Here is a 16,130-nt window from a genome sequence, read left to right on the forward strand (position 1 = left end):
AACGATTGAAGAAAAAAGAAATGTGCTTCACTCCAGGACTAACACCATTGTCCTTTCAGAAGGGGAACAACGTGGAAAATGCCTTCTTTCATGTAAGATTATGAAAACAATCCCCCTCGTTAAGATAATCCTCAGAGTATAGAGTAATATAGCTTAGTGTATCACAGAGCACTAAAAAAAGGATTGAAATATATTTCATTTTTTTTTTTTTTATACTAATCGCCATTTCCCGCATTAGCGAGGTAGCGTTAAGAACAGAGGATGAGGGCTGGGCCTTTGAGGGAATATCCTCACCTGGCCCCCTTCTCTGTTTCTTCTTTTGGAATAAAAAAAAAAAGGAGAGGGGAGGATTTCCAGCCTCCCGCTCCCTTCCCTTTTAGTCGCCTTCTACGACACGCAGGGAATACGTGGGAAGTATTCTTTCTCATTCTATCCTGTAAAATTCCATGTCTTCTCTTTACTCCAGCGGTCAATAGTTTTCCTGTCCAATCTTTTTCCCTGCCGACCGCTGTTGCCTGAGGGGGCGTGGTAACACTTAAGATAATTATACCTATTAAGTAGATGGGCTGTACTTTGCCATCGCTGTCCTCATCTCGCTCCTATCATGCAGGTATCAATACAGAATGACGAAGGATAGGATGTGCATTTCTGGAGTAAATTCCTCTGTTCTATTTTCGACCCAGTCATATCTGTTGCAAGACTTGGTCATGGTAACGTTACAGACTGGTATGTAGGATCGCACACCATCGTCGCAATGGGCTGGAGCTCAACCCTCAAGGAGGCCTCAGTCCTCTTGTGTCACCTTAGGATGTGGTGGAGTGTGGTTTGATCACATGCTATCACGAGATCAAGTAGAAAACATTCTCTCATCCCTTTAAGTATCATCTATAGCTATAACAGTTCTCAATGAGTTGTCATCATCTCTTTAAGAGTTTCGATTCATCGCTCACAACACGATGACTCACAGCGTCGAGTTATCATCTTCCCTGGGAGTTAGAATTCAACACTCACCAAGAGACGACTCACATCCCTTGCTTGACGACTCTCCTTATTCTCTAGGCTTCGAGCCAACGTCTCTCGCCTCAGGTTTTGTTAAGGCTAGGATGGACTCCCCGTCATGTCACCGATACTCATTATTCCCAGGAGGCTCTAATGAACACCCCCACCCCCTTCCCCGAGCAGCAGCAGCAGCAGCAGCAGTTTCCCGATTAATTAATCAAATACCGTTGTGGTGAGTTTACCTTACGCCGTTCCAATAATAGCATTTACCTCCTACGTGACTGAGAATCTGATTTTGACGTAGTTACATTATAAGCCGGAGTTCCCATCCTCAGGGGGAGGTGTGGATTCGATGCTAGTGTCGAGGATTGTGACTCAGTACCAGTGTCTGTAGCGTGTGTGTGTGTGTGTCGTGTGTGTGTGTGTGTGTGTGTGTCGTGTGTGTGTGTGTGTGTGTGTGTGTGGAAGGTTGAAACAAATGCATTCCCAATTGCTTGTAACCATATGGTTATTGTGGATTACTTTTGTAATAAAAACAGGAAAGTGTAGGGTTAGAGAAAAGACGATAGATGGATGGATAGATATGTAAGAAATGTAAGACATAAATAGATAGGTAGATAGACAGATGCCTGAATTGAACAGGTCCCAGCGATGACAACAAAATCATGAAGTTCAACAATAATTCATCAGTTTTCGAGCTTGGTTATTGAACAAGATATCATAAACGGCTGAGTTTCGGAATATTGAAGGAATACCAGTCCATATCTAAACGTAATATCACTCTCAAATACGCCTTCAGATATTCAAATATTTTTACCCAACTGAATGTTAAACACGCACATGTCCCCAGACATTTTGCCTCTGATGATTTGCATCTCAACACCAGTAAATATCAAACGTCATTTTCGCTTGATAGCAACAGCAAAATGCATATTGCATGAGACCAAAGTCCGGCACTCACTGTGGCAAGCATCATCATTTATATCAATATAGGATATCGTATATATGCTTTGGTGTACGAGTGCAGTATGCTGAATATCTGTTGTGATATACATATATTGCACGATAAGGACGCTCAGATGCGTCTCGTCGTCAAAGCCCCCCCCGGCTTTCCTGGGCACTGTCGTGTTCTGCCAGGGTCTTAAGACACAAAGGTCTTTGCACATAACCCAGTTGGTAAATCATCTGCAGTCCGAAAGGTAATGATATGTTCATGCGAGGTAACCCGTGGGGCAACGAGTTGGGGCACCGAGTGACTGGACGAAGGAATGGATATGGGGTGGTACTGCCTGAAAGTAACCCAGCTTCCAAGTTGCCGTGGAATGATTTGCATGTCATAGAGAGAGTCCGCTAAGGATCTTAACGGATGTTGCTAAGTCGTGGGTTTTTACAGAAATGTGTATATGCGACCTCTATCTATCACGTTGTCACGTTTGCTCCTTCCTCTGTCCGAGTTTGCTCTTGTTCCTCCTGTCTCTCTTTCTCACACGTAACGCTTGACGACACAAAACTTACACGATTTTTTCATACTCATCTGGATTATCCTCATTTTCATAGAATACGAGTAACTGTGTGTACATAAAACCCATGTTTCTCCAGCACCCATTTTGAGACGACGCCACCAGTCGAGGAGGGCTGGTTGGTTCCCAGGAGCCTCCTTAACCATCATCAAGCAAACTGGGACTTACTCCATATGTATGGACGCTGCTCATATACCTGGTCGTTTCCCCTTTCCTTTCTGCAACATCCACAGTCTCAATTCCTATTCATCCAGTCTGTCTACCTCTTCTCCTAGTACGCTGCTTTTCTCTGGAACCCAATTGTCCATGGCTGCACATCCTCCTCTGTCAAATCTCCTACCAAATTACCTACCATTGGATCCTCTCCAAGGGCGATGGTTGTGATTACTGTCACACAATACACTGCATGAATCTTCGATCCTGGTTCCCACGCATTTGAAGTCACCTTGGGCAAAATCTCACAACCCTCTCGGTAACTTTGGTTCGATGTTACATGTATATTCCTCCTGATTCCGTCAATTATGGACAGCTTTTCGACCACTTTACCTCCTCCTCCTCCTGCCTCGAAGCGCTGCTTCCATCACTTCTACACCCTGATATCCCCATCGAAGGGGATTTACATATACACTACAATGATTAGTTCGACTCTGCTGGGGGCCATCTCCGTGCCATTAACGCCCTTTCCCTTTCCCTTTCCCTCCATAACGGCCTGGAACAGGTACTTAATCACACAACATGAGTTTCCAATCATCATAACTACTCTCCCAACACCCAAGACTTTTCCTTTGCCTCTGAAACCTTTCCCTCCGCTGTTCGTTACACCCTTCCTGTCCTCCTTACGATGCTCCAGCCACATTTTTGTCTCTTATCACCTCCAAACTGGGCGGGCATCTGCTACTCGTCCCTCACTCACGAAGGGCCGACTGTGGTACTTCTAGGAGAACTGTTATGGTGCCAACGGGTCCCTCGGTTCTCTATCTTATAGTGTACCCCTGCTCTCTCTCTCTCTCTCTCTCTCTCTCTCTCTCTCTCTCTCTCTCTCTCTCTCTCTCTCTCTCTCTCTCTCTCTCTCTCTCTCTTATTTCCCTCCTTGATAAACAAATGTGTCGCGTGATACACGTGCCCAATCTCCATAAAATTACCATAATGGCTGGTGGTGATCTAATATCAAATAATTACACTTGCAGGAGGTGTATGCCCGTTGCTGTATTTTCCTGCGCTTCATTTCCCCTCGTGTTTCTCTCAACGTCAGATTTTCGTCACATTGTAATTCCTCTTGAGTGTGATCCGCTTTTATCTCGTCCGCTTGTTAGCTTTCCTCTCTCTCTCTCTCTCTCTCTCTCTCTCTCTCTCTCTCTCTCTCTCTCTCTCTCTCTCTCTCTCTCTCTCTCTCTCTCGTCCGCGCTCGTACTTTTATGATTTTACCGCACGTCAGTTGCCTACGTTCTTCTTCTTTTTTACGTATGTTTAGTCTTCATAGCCATCCGTGTCTCGTTTTGTTATAGCTCCATCTCTTTATTCTTTTTCGAGTCCCGTTTTCTGTGTTAACTTCACTTTCACATCTCCATCCCGTAGACTTTTTCGTCCAGCCTTGCACAGTTATCATGAAGTCGCCCTATTAACATGATTAATAAATGGTTTCTTCGTTAATTCAGTTGATTGATACAGACGTAGCATGTACTGATTCATCATTAAGACGACCGATTAATACAAACCATAATATATACATTCATCAGTAAGACAGTCGATTAATACAACCGGGGAGATAATCACCATTTAGACCTAGACCCATTATTACAGCCATGATCACTGTAAGAGGCATCTTTGTACCGTCAGTCGTCAATTTCAAAAACAGGTTTTGAAATCTGCAAATAGAATTTTGCTCGTTAGTCTCATCTCATCTCGATCACCTCTCAAAGCATGGCTTTGCGATGCCCCCCTTAATGTACTGATACAGCTCATCTAACCCTTGAAATCGGGCCATATGAACTAGACCTTCGTGTATTCTAACCTACTCCACTCCTACCTTTACTCCCTGGCGTCTCTATCCATCTCAGAACGTCGTGACAAAGTGCCCTCGTCCAGCATATCGTGATTCACTCCTTACCTATCCACCAAGACGTGACTCACTCCTTACCTATCCTCCAAGACGTGACTCCTTACCTGTCCACCAAGACGTAGCTCCTTACCTATCCATTCCATTCGTGACTCCTTACCTATCCATTACATTCGTGTCTCCTTGGTTTTACTGGATGGCGCCTCGTCATCCCAGCTCGCTGTCGTCCGTCCTCCCGGCTCTGTCTATCCACGTACCCAGGAGCTTATCACCTCCCCACCTGCCTCGGTGTAGTTAGAGGCAGTGTGCCTCTCCAGACGTGGGAGGAAGCAGGGAATTGGAGAGAGGGAGTGAGAGGGAGTGAGGAGGAAGGTTGTAGGGAGAGTGGAGGGGTGTATTGTATTTCAGCAACCCTTATCGGATAATGTCACGTGAAAGGGAGGGCAACCAGACTACACGGGCATTAACTCCGAGCTGTCTCTCTGAGGCTGCTTGCCTCTGCCGTGTATAATGTGTACGTGTGTGTGTGTGTGTGTGTGTGTGTGTGTGTGTTTGTCGTTGATAGTAACAAGAATGTGGTCTTGTGCCTCATTTACAAAATGACCCTCCCATTCCTCTCTACTGATGACAAACGCAGCGGAACAAATATGACACGAAGCATATGAATAGACCCGGACACATAGTAAGCAATAGAGCGAAATGACGAAGTGATAGATAGGTGGGTAAACCGTAACCACGTTGATATAAAACAGCATAACACATTATACGGATAATATATATATATATATATATATATATATATATATATATATATATATATATATATATATATATATATATATATATATATATATATATATATGTATTCCTATGAGTCCACGGGGAAAATGAAACACGAAAAGTTCCCAAGTGCACTTTCGTGTAATAATCACATCATCAGGGGAGACACAAGAGAGAAATATAAGTCAGTTGATATATATATATATATATATATATATATATATATATATATATATATATATATATATATATATATATATATATATGTGTGTGTGTGTGTGTGTAATTATCTATGACTGAATGAGATAAGGAAAGACAAAAAGACACAATGGCAATGTTAAGTGCCTACCATCACTATTGTGTAATGCTCTGTATATCAGAGCCGAGTATGAGGCTAGGCTAATGATGAGGAGAGATGGTTTACGATCATCGTAACTAAATTGGGGTGAGCCTTAGGTACAGCTTGGAGGACCTCACCAGTCTCGACCTTGTGCGCTTTGAATTCACCTTTGGAGACCAGGTAGATTCGTAGATTTCGTAGATTCCGGCCTGATGGACAGTGTAATAGAAGACACCTTCGGCATATGAGAGGAAATGACGGATATGTAGAAATATAAAAATGAGGTGTAAAATATGACCGTCATTTACATGATTATGGTCGACAGTCCCAGCAAGAGAGAGTGACATACGAATATTAAAAAACTGAATGAAACCAGTGGTGAGAGAAACTCAGAAATGTGTGACGAAGATAGACATGATCACATTGGCCAAAGCAAGACTATTGTACTGGAATGGCAAGCAGAACATGATCACATTTACGATGCCAAGATAACTGCACTGGAAGAGCAATAACAGGAAAATTTAAATGAAGCTTTATAGCAAGAAAAGCATAAAACTATACAACTGAAATTCCTTATTCTGAAGTGATATGATTACTAACCCCTGTGTGATATACGGCACATGAGAAAGACCTGATAGCAGTGGCACGTATCCTCCATCCTAGGCATTAGTTGGCGTACATTAAACAGGACCGTAACTTGAGTCAAAATATATCTTCAAAACCATTATCTTCCTGGGTGGTGCTGCTTTGTCTCTTGTCATGTCATTCTGTGGAAGGTGTGCTATGAACAGAAATCCATTAGAGCAATGGAAATCTTTCTCAATATATGTATGTGTGTGTGAGTGTGGCTGTGTGTAAATAGAATTTTTTTTTTTTTTTTCCAAAAGAAGGAACAGAGAAGGGGGCCAGGTGAGGATATTCCCTCAAAGGCCCAGCACTCTGTTCTTAACGCTACCTCGCTAACGTGGGAAATGGCGAATAGTTTGAAAAAAAAGATATATATATATTCATTTAAATGTTCGCTTGCTCGCCGCTTGGCATGGACTGCTGTTTCTCTCAGTATGACTCATAATTAATACAAAGGGGAAGCAACAAAGACGAACTGGAAAGGGATGCCGTTACCTTCAGTAATACGGTGAATGATGAACCTAAGTTATCGTAACTTTGCAATCTACGCTTCATGTTTGACACTGACTACAATACGAATCGTGTCATTCATTAGCTTAAGGGAAATTTTACGTCGTTGACACGGAAGGTAAATGTGAGGTGGAACCAATTGTGGCTGGAGGGAATATTAGTTCTTTTCGACTTCATCAATGTGGCTGTGGTAATCTCACCCCACCATACGCCATAACAGACCTTCAGACGAAAGAAGGCTTTTGAAGGAAGTGAAAATTGCGTAGGTTTTCTTCATGTGGGTCTCCTCTTTCTCGAGGACCTGTGACACTCGCATATAATACTTCCTCACTCGGTCTCCCTCCTCCTCAAGCACCACCGTCTCTCCAACACACTCATAAAAAGGAGGAAAATTCCTCCATCTGAGTGTTCTTTCCGCTCTCGTCTCTCTCCTCCATACCTCTCCAACATTTCTCGCACAACGAGTCCCACGATGGATGTATGCCAAAGGTCGCGGGAGGGTTCGTTTGATGGTGGCGACTGAGGGCACAGACCAGATGGATGGGGCTGCAAAGCACACATGGCCTGGAAGACCCTCACTCCGAACCATAAGGTTAAAGTTCATTGCTAATTCGAGTTTGGTAACAGCCATGACACGTGCAGGTGGCAGCATCTGCTACACCAGTATGCATCTCTTGTTTACTACGTTATCGTGTATTTAGTTGTGGACGAGTCAAGCAAAGGTTTCCATACATCTTTTGTCATACATATTCGCCATTTCCCGCGTTAGCGAGGTAGCGTTTAAGAAGAGAGGACTGAGCCTTAGAGGGAATATCCTCACCTCCCCCTCCCCCCCTCTCTCTCTCTCTCTCTCTCTCTCTCTCTCTCTCTCTCTCTCTCTCTCTCTCTCTCCTCTTTTCCCCTTTTTTTTTTTGGAAAAGTAAAAAAGGGAAGGGAGGATTTCCAGCCCCCCGCTCCCTCCCTCTTTTAGTCGCCTTCTACGACGCGCAGGGAATACGTGGGCAGTGTTCTTTTCTCCCCTACCACCAGGGATCGTTATTAAGTGTAATATTGATTATATGATTCAAGTTCCCATGACCGCAGCATGATAACCATGTACAGGAATACATCGCCTGTGTTGTATTTTAATTTCTAATGAAGGTTAAGCTGAAAACTCCAAAAACTATGTTTTGCAAAACTTTTCACCGAAGAAATCTATTCTCTTTCTTGAAGAAGATATCAACACAAGTTCTCACCTGTTGCAAGCACTACTTCATTTATCGTGAAGGTTCGTACTAATGACGAAAAGAAGTTCCATTGAGATGTAAAGAAAATAAAGCAGGTGAATTATCTCAAATCCAAGTGTGGTCTGTCGTCTGGATTTTCACCTCAAGTCCTAGTTTGCTGTGCCTTCTCGAAGAAGTAGGATGAAAAATAGGGAAGTGGGGTTGAGAGGACCTTTTGCGCGAAGGAGAGTGGCCGCTCAACTCATCTGTGTTCCTCTCCCTTACAACACCACTAGAGTCGTTAGCGTGTTACCACCCAATCAGGATGGTTCGTTAATGTGCAACAGTTTCTGTGAAGTTTTGTGGACGACGAGACGAACCAATCAACGACGCTTATGCCTGAAAGTTATGTTTACTAATATATATATATATATATATATATATATATATATATATATATATATATATATATATATATATAAATGTGTGTGTGTGTGTGTGTGTGTGTGTGTGTGTGTGTAATGTATAGGTAGGTGAAAACCAGCACAGAGTGAGTGAGGTTATTAATATCTTCCTATGTCTTAGTATCTCTTTAATAAGTTCCGCGGAACACCACAACTAGCCACTTATTTCCTGATTTCTCACGAATGATTGCAGTTTATGTAAGCACGTCTCCCATGACCTAATTTCTTCCTTGCTGTTCTTGTACGTTCCAGGCTAAAGCATGAAATGTGTTTTGTATATAAACAAGAACTGGATCCACTCTTTCCCCGTGGCGGAGACGTCGGAACAATTCTCCATAACAAAATCAATGGCTCACCAGGAAGCTATGATGAAATCATTTCCTACATCAGCGCATCGCAACTGTCCCGCCACAGTCCGCCGCAAATTACTTCGTCAGTGGCAACAAAGTTTTAATGGCGCCCAACCCTGGGACCCGTCAGGTGGTGGGGTGATATGAAGGCCGACTGCTGGTGTCTCAAGACGTCGACAGACTGCTTCTTGTGTGGTGTGTGAGAGGCAGCTTCCTCTGTGGGTCTTACAGGGAGGCAGGCTACTCTGTTGGTCTCCCAGGCAGCTTCCTGTGTGGGTTTTACGGACGGTCTGTTGTATGGGTCTTACAGGCGGCATTCTGTGTGGGTCTTAGGAGACTTGTTTTGTTTGGGTCTTACAAGCGGCATCCTATAAGGGTCTTACTTGGCAGCCTCTTGTGTGGGTCTTACGAATGTTCTCTTGTTTGGGTCTTACAAGCAGCATCCTGTGAGGGTCTTACTTGGCAGCCTCTTGTGTGGGTCTTACGAATGTTCTCTTGTTTGGGTCTTACAAGCAGCATCCTGTGAGGAGCTTGTCGGTAACCTCCTGTGTGGGTTTCATAGGCAGCCTCCTGTAAGGTTCCTCCATCAACCTCGTATACGGGTCGTACGAGCAGCCCTTAGCATAGTGTTACGTGCATCTCCATCCACCTGCAGGCTGCCTCCCGCATAGTGTCACCCACCTACAAGCAAGCCACTGTGGAGAGTCTCTCCCCTACGGGCAGTGTTGTCATGTAGAGTCACCTTTTTGAGAGAACCACGTACATGCAACGTCCTCTGAGGTATTGCATACACACAGACCCTCCTCCAGGTAGGGACGACGGGAACAGAGGAACAAGCGCAAGATGTCGATGCTGAGAGGATGTGAGGATGAAGAGAGGGAGGTGGAATGGAGGTGGTGGTCCTCTCCACCTGAGCTTTTGCTCTATGTGGAACCGTACTTGCTGCCCATCCTGGTTCGCTCCGCCTAAGATATACACAAAGCATTAGACCCACCCACCCACTCACCGACCACCCAACCCCACAGGGAGAGAGCACATCCACGGAACTGAATTCAGTACAGGGTTCTCTACTTTGAAGTCCTTATCCCCATAAACATGAGGCCATTAGCGAGGTCTGGGGCCTCGGGCTATTTTTCAGAAGATGGAAGTGGGTTGACAACAGGTGTGAGGTCCTGGGCGTTAATTAATCGAGATGTGAGAGGTATTTACGGCAAATTAAAGCTGCAGTGTCTTCTGTGTAATTTTGTCCTGGTAGGTACAGCCCAAGGGATCGCCTCCCGCTGTTCAGCGTTTTATAATCATCTCATGTAAATGAGGCAGTTTGTCAGAAAAAATGCTATCAGATGTTGACGATATGTACGACAGTTTTACGTCTGTATCAACAGTCTTACGTCTATATCAACTTGACATTGGAATCATGCGTATATGGTGCAAATAAGGAGGGGGTAACTCAACTGTATTTCATCACAAACTGATGTACTCCTACGGATAGGGTGATTAAGGTCGATCATACAACTTTTCATAGCTACTACTAGAATGGTTCCTGATAATGTTGTACATTTATGTGTGGATTTGCTGGTTAACTCGTAGTGTTTAAGCATTTTCCTCTTTTGACCTACGCAGTAAACATTGGACTTAACCAGCTTGAATGTAGCAATACGAGTGGTTATATGGTCTCCAAAATGTTTAAGAGAGGCGTATTTAGTACTTCTCGAGGCATTACAGTGCTTATATATTTTTCTCACTCACGTTCACTGCAGGGGGAAGGGATATGCAAGTATGAGTTGCTGGAGTGAGCGTCAGGAGTGAGCTTTTCATTGGAACTTTGGGGGATGGTGATTGGTGAAGATGCGGTTGGCGCGGGAGAGGTCGAGTGTTCTAGCAGAGAACGGAGTGAAGAGCGAAATCTTGGAATAGACTTGCGCTCGGAACTTATTTTTTGTTTTGCGTAGGAATTGATTGTTTGTGGGGTCGTGTATGTCAAATATATATAAGTGTGTGTGTGTGTGTGTGTGTGTGACAATTACCACTGGAAAGAGAAAATATAAACGGTGAGTACTTTCGTGTATTACAATCCTCAGACAGAGGATGTAATAAACGAAAGTACTCACTGTTTTTATTTTTTCTCTCTCCGGAGGTGATTGTTGCATATGTCTTCACGGTAAAGTGAAGGTTCTCTCTCTCTCTCTCTCTCTCTCTCTCTCTCTCTCTCTCTCTATATATATATATATATATATATATATATATATATATATATATATATATATATATATATATATTTACATATATATTTTTTTTTTCATACTATTCGCCATTTCCCGTGATAGCGAGGTAGCGTTAAGGACTGGGCCTTTTTTGGAATATCCTCACCTGGCCCCCTCTGTTCCTTCTTTTGGAAAAAAAAAGAAAAAAAAGAAAAAAAGAGAGAGAGGGGAGGATTTCCAGCCCCCCGCTCCCTGCCCTTTTAGTCGCCTTCTACGACACGCAGGGAATACGTGGGAAGTATTCTTAATCCCCTATCCCCAGGGATAATATATATATATATTATTTATTATTATATTATTTTTATTATACTTTGTCGCTGTCTCCCGCGTTTGCGAGGTTGCGCAAGGAAACAGACGAAAGAAATGGCCCAACCCCCCAACCCCCATACACATGTATATACATACGTCCACACACGCAAATATACATACCTACACAGCTTTCCATGGTTTACCCCAGACGCTTCACATGCCCTGCTTCAATCCACTGACAGCACGTCAACCCCGGTATACCACATCGCTCCAATTCACTCTATTCCTTGCCCTCCTTTCACCCTCCTGCATGTTCAGGCCCCGATCACACAAAATCTTTTTCACTCCATCTTTCCACCTCCAATTTGGTCTCCCTCTTCTCCTTGTTCCCTCCACCTCCGACACATATATCCTCTTGGTCAATCTTTCCTCACTCATCCTCTCCATGTGCCCAAACCACTTCAAAACACCCTCTTCTGCTCTCTCAACCACGCTCTTTTTATTTCCACACATCTCTCTTACCCTTACGTTACTCACTCGATCAAACCACCTCACACCACACATTGTCCTCAAACATCTCATTTCCAGCACATCCATCCTCCTGCGCACAACTCTATCCATAGCCCACGCCTCGCAACCATACAACATTGTTGGAACCACTATTCCTTCAAACATACCCATTTTTGCTTTCCGAGATAATGTTCTCGACTTCCACACATTCTTCAAGGCCCCCAGGATTTTCGCCCCCTCCCCCACCCTATGATCCACTTCCGCTTCCATGGTTCCATCCGCTGCCAGATCCACTCCCAGATATCTAAAACACTTCACTTCCTCCAGTTTTTCTCCATTCAAACTCACCTCCCAATTGACTTGACCCTCAACCCTACTGTACCTAATAACCTTGCTCTTATTCACATTTACTCTTAACTTTCTTCTTCCACACACTTTTCCAAACTCAGTCACCAGCTTCTGCAGTTTCTCACATGAATCAGCCACCAGCGCTGTATCATCAGCGAACAACAACTGACTCACTTCCCAAGCTCTCTCATCCCCAACAGACTTCATACTTGCCCCTCTTTCCAAAACTCTTGCATTTACCTCCCTAACAACCCCATCCATAAACAAATTAAACAACCATGGAGACATCACACACCCCTGCCGCAAACCTACATTCACTGAGAACCAATCACTTTCCTCTCTTCCTACACGTACACATGCCTTACATCCTCGATAAAAACTTTTCACTGCTTCTAACAACTTTCCTCCCACACCATATGTTCTTAATACCTTCCAAAGAGCATCTCTATCAACTCTATCATATGCCCTCTCCAGATCCATAAATGCTACATACAAATCCATTTGCTTTTCTAAGTATTTCTCACATACATTCTTCAAAGCAAACACCTGATCCACACATCCTCTACCACTTCTGAAACCACACTGCTCTTCCCCAATCTGATGCTCTGTACATGCCTTCACCCTCTCAATCAATACCCTCCCATATAATTTACCAGGAATACTCAACAAACTTATACCTCTGTAATTTGAGCACTCACTCTTATCCCCTTTGCCTTTGTACAATGGCACTATGCACGCATTCTGCCAATCCCCAGGCACCTCACCATGAGTCATGCATACATTAAATAACCTTACCATATATATATATATATATATATATATATATATATATATATATATATATATATATATATATATAGGAATGAGTTAGAGACTCTGTCAGTAAACGGACGCCTGCCTCCGACGTATGCACAGGATCAGACAAAGAGAACAGGGACACGGACGCACGCCTCAATATTTCCCATTTTCACGGCAAATTTCGGGATGTCATCGCGTCAGTCACTCCAGCCACCCGGGGACTGGCACTTCAATCAGCTGATTTGCACGGCGCTGCACACCGCCAAACGCTGCCACCTTGTTCGGACGCTCCCGGGGACGGTGGGGTATACGCTGCCGACAACGAACTGATTCATACGGTTCGTGCACTGCCGCTGTCCCCGAACTGTAAGATATCTGACGTTATATAAGGTTATGATGTCTTCCCAGTATTCACGATATGCATAGATGTGCTATATCTGTTATCAACGGTATGTATATAGGAAGGAGAAGACCGTATAGATGTGCTATCTCTGTTATCAACGGTATGTATATAGGAAGGAGAAGACCGTATGGATGTGCTATCTCTGTTATCAGCGGTATGTATATAGGAAGGAGAAGACCGTATGGATGTGCTATCTCTGTTATCAACGGTATGTATATAGGAAGGAGAAGACCGTATAGATGTGCTATCTCTGTTATCAACGGTGTGTATGTATGAAGACCGTATAGATGTGCTATCTCTGTTATCAACGGTGTGTATGTATGAAGACCGTATAGATGTGCTATCTCTGTTATCAACGGTATGTATATAGGAAGGAGAAGACCGTATAGATGTGCTATCTCTGTTATCAACGGTAAGTATATAGGAAGGAGAAGACCGTATAGATGTGCTATCTCTGTTATCAACGGTGTGTATGTATGAAGACCGTATAGATGTGCTATCTCTGTTATCAACGGTATGTATATATGAAGGACCGTATAGATGTGCTATCTCTGTTATCAACGGTATGTATATAGGAAGGAGAATACCGTATAGATGTGCTATCTCTGTTATCAACGGTAAGTATATAGGAAGGAGAAGACCGTATAGATGTGCTGTCTCTGTTATCAACGGTAAGTATATAGGAAGGAGAGGACCGTATAGATGTGCTATCTCTGTTATCAACGGTATGTATATAGGAAGGGGAGCCCCGTATTGTTTATGATCGATCCATTTGGATGGAGCAGGTAATATCTTTGGATCTGACTTATTTTAGGAAATATTAAGCAGTCGATATTCTGTCCCACGTATTCCCTGCGTGTCGTAGAAGGCGACTAAAAGGGAAGGGATCGGGGGACTGGAAATCCTCCCCTCTCTTTTTTTTTTAATTTTCCAAAGAAGGAGCAGAGAAGGGGGCCAGGTGAGGATATTCCCTCAAAGGCCCAGTCCTTTGTTCTTTACGCTACCTCGCTGACGCGGGAAATGGCGAATAGTATGAAAAAAAAAGAAATATATACATATATATATATATATATATATATATATATATATATATATATATATATATATATATATATATCCTTGAGGTTATATAGGGTTACATTTATATGAAATTCACGACTGGAAAGTGGATATTATCACTTTAGGTTATAGTACACAGTACACACGTAATACCGTTCGACCATTGTATATGATCGTCTATATAAACCAGCAATGTATATAAGCGATCATGCTCGCCACACACTGTTATAACAACAAACTCTCAAGCCGGGCAGTTACTAATCTCGGCTAAGCTATTAATTACCCTAGTAAATAATGAGCCATGCAGTTAAGACTATTCGTTCGAATAATGCATTAGATTCACATATGTGTGTAGTGTGTGTGTGGCGCTGGGCACACAGTGGAGGGTGATAACGCATGCTAGTGTTACTGGGTCGATAATTTGGAAAGCTATCAGTGTCATCATGACGATACTCTGAGGAGTAATCAGTTACCAACTGGATGACAAGTGATGACAGGAAGTATTGATTACATTTCGAATATGTAATCTCGATTTCTGCTTTCAGTTGTACCATGTTTTTTCCTCATTTTTACAATACCGTCTCTCTCTCTCTCTCTCTCTCTCTCTCTCTCTCTCTCTCTCTCTCTCTCTCTCTCTCTCTCTCTCTCTCTCTCTTTCTCTTTCTCTCTCTCTCTCTCTCTCTCTCTCTCTCTCTCTCTCTCTCTCTCTCTCTTCCCCTGCCCTTCGTTCCCCTGTCTCCAGCGTAGCGCCCACAGAGCAGCGCCTCCTCACTGACCCCAGAACAAAAGGTTGGCATAACAGGAGGTCGTAAACTCTGGGGGTAATTGCCACTCGTCGTCCTTGTAGGGCAGAGATAAGCCAGGGGCGGCCGTGACCTCCCCAGGAGCAGCCTTCTCTCTTGACCTATCCTTATCTTACCTCGGCATTTTTTCTTAACAGAAATAATATCATGAATATATATTTTCATACATAGGAGGTGGAAGGATCGAGTGAAAGATGCTTTGAATGTTCGGGACCTAACCATGCAGGAGGGTGTAAGGCGTGCAAAGAATAGAAGAAATTATAGCGAGATGGTATACGGGGAACGACGTGGGCTCAGCAAAGCATATGAAGCGGTTGGGGGAAACGTCGGATTTCTCTGTGGATAGGGGGATCTGATTTCGGTGCATTACACATGACAGTTAGAGAGTGGATGTGAGGGAATGAGGCCATTTCTTCGTCTGTTCTTGGCGCTACCTTGCAAACGTTGGAAATGCCCAACAGCGGGCTGGCTGCTGACGCAGGTCTTGCGCTGGAGTTGTGCTCGGGTTGTTCTGGGGGCTTGTCTCCCCCTCCAACTCACAGCGCCTCCCTCTTGACATGGGCGTCTCTCTTCTGTCATACAGTTCGTCTGTTTTCACCGTATATTTGCGTGTTGTCCTTTGTTATGCACTTAAACTCATTTGCAAATATACCAGTTCAATCCTTCTCGCATTTAACCAATTCGTATCCCAGGGAAGTCGAATATCTCGCCATTTTTTTTTTTCCACGTCGCAAAACAGCTTTGATTTCCCTAAAAGGCGACACCTCATTCAACACTTCTCTCTCTCTCTCTCTCTCTCTCTCTCTCTCTCTCTCTCTCTCTCTCTCTCTCTCTCTCTCTCCCTA

The sequence above is a fragment of the Panulirus ornatus genome, chromosome 52 (genome assembly GCF_036320965.1).
Source record: "Panulirus ornatus isolate Po-2019 chromosome 52, ASM3632096v1, whole genome shotgun sequence".
Classification (NCBI taxonomy): Eukaryota; Metazoa; Arthropoda; class Malacostraca; order Decapoda; family Palinuridae; genus Panulirus; species Panulirus ornatus.